The following is a 2,355-nucleotide window of genomic DNA, read 5'->3' as shown; positions in this document are numbered from 1 at the left end:
CCGAAAATATAATTGGTTCAAACGGGTAAAATTTGTTCAATATAATTTTCTCCAACTGTTCTAATCGTACTTTGCACTCATGTCTGAAGGTCTGCAATACCATACACATTTAATCCCAAATTGCTAAAACCAACAAAAATTGTTTTACATTTTTTTTGTAGCGTGCAGCTTATATAAGTCTATAATATAGTGTTTGATCATAATAAACTAGGGAAGAGGACTCTCAAAAAGCACAAAACAATTCCAAAATATACACTTAAAAACCCTAAGAACTTGCATTTTAAATTAATTTGAATCATTTTTGGAAATTAATAATAATCCGCGTGTTTGTCAAAATCACGGTTTACTGAACTGCAATCACGCAACGGCACATACAGCTACGTCATAACCACACTGGACTACTGGAGGCATGGTCGTTGAAGTAAATCTAAACCTCATAAAAATATAGTACTAAACGTCCATAATTTTGTCTTAATATAAAAGTATGGGTATATTACTCGACTATTCGTATGGTATTGTATAAAATAAAAATATGCAAATCCTACAAATCCTCTGCTCTAATCGCATAACTATTTAAAATTTAAATATAACCATTGATCTAAACAATTTTAGATCAATTGTTAGTATTTTTAATTGTATTTTAATACCAATCCAACGTCTAAATGTATAAAATTATCGTGCAACAGCTGCGTAATATGTATCGAACTAATTTAGCGGAAAATCTCGCACTCCAAACTTAAATGAACATGTTTCATATAAGAATTATCGTGTCAAAGAGGAAACTGTGGAAACTTTGAAACTTAACACGGCAAACAAAATAATCCTTACAACAACGAATATATAATATATATTCACAGTAATATTTGTCGTGTACTTACTAGTTACTACCTATCTGTATACAAATCAACGAAACCCCTTGAAGCCATAATATAAAGATTTAAAATTTGTCCACAATGATAGCGATTATTGATAATTTGACGTTAAATTGAAAATTTGTTAAAATTCGGTTTTCCACATGTAAATATCAATAATACTATCGTTTGTTTCAAAACATAAAGCTATAATAATATCATGATATACAGAGTGATTCACCAATCATGATATCACGCCCATTTTTTCGAATTCTCGAATTTGTTGTTATAACTTATATTTATATAGGTAGGTAACTTATAATTAAGCAGTGTCCTGTGGCGATACGAACTTCTATTTTTCAAGTAATAACACAACTTTTTAAACTATTTAGTAGATAATTTTTTTGAACATTTTGATGTACCTAATTCAAAAACAGTAGTTTTTTCAGTTATTCGTATATTTTTACCTAGGATAGTATTCCTTAAAAGTTAAAAGTGGTTACACAAAATATAAAATAGATGCAATTTGTATTTATTAAGTACCTATAATTGGACTATTTTCACATATCATAAATTTCAATGGATTAATAACTATAAAATAAGTTAATATCACTTAGTTCACAAATCATCTGAACCTATTGGCATGGACTAATAATTATCTTTAGCACTCAAAGTTTAATAACTCACAAATTATTTTCGTTTGAATTATGTTTCTGATACTTCAAAACTGTCCACTAAAAATAATTTACAGATGATAATGGGAGGTCTCATTTTTAAAAAACAGAAGGTTGAATCTCCTTAAAAACACTCCTAAAGTAGTACAAAAAAATCTCAAAAAAAATAAAAAATATCAAGAAATAAAAATATGGGTCTTTAAGTATATTAATTAAAAATCATATTTTGAATAACTGCATTATTAAAAAAAAAATTGCTGTGAGCGTGTTTGGTGAATCACCCTGTATACTAATTTTCATGCATTTGTTATTGTATAAATATATTATATATTATACGCAATAACAATGGGTCGAAATATTCCGTCGTAGTAGTCATCCTTAGATGTTATACTCTTTCTGCTCTAGTCGCAACATACATACATCTTGGGTGAAATTAATGGTATCTACGGTTAACACGAATCCGACGTAAGATAGGCGATACTTGAGAGTATAGGTATATATGTACAGTTGTTTCTACCACATAAGTCCATTTATTTATTTTATTTATATGTCCAATAACCTACGTTATAAAATAAATACATTTTATAAATAAGAATAGTACCCTATGTGATACACCTATTGACCTATATGATCTTATTAAGATACTAAGTTACAGGTACATACAACTTAGTAAAATAAAAAAATGTCTAGTCTAGTAATTAATTGTACCTACTTCTTAAATAATGTTTGTCAGACACAATAATTATGAGAAGGCGCCACACCCACATATTATGTTGTCATCGTCTTACTGAAAATGTACGACGTAACAAATTTGTGTGTTCAGCACTTCC

Source organism: Acyrthosiphon pisum, chromosome X (assembly GCF_005508785.2).
Source record: "Acyrthosiphon pisum isolate AL4f chromosome X, pea_aphid_22Mar2018_4r6ur, whole genome shotgun sequence".
In the NCBI taxonomy this organism is placed as follows: domain Eukaryota; kingdom Metazoa; phylum Arthropoda; class Insecta; order Hemiptera; family Aphididae; genus Acyrthosiphon; species Acyrthosiphon pisum.
This window is presented reverse-complemented; position numbering follows the sequence as displayed.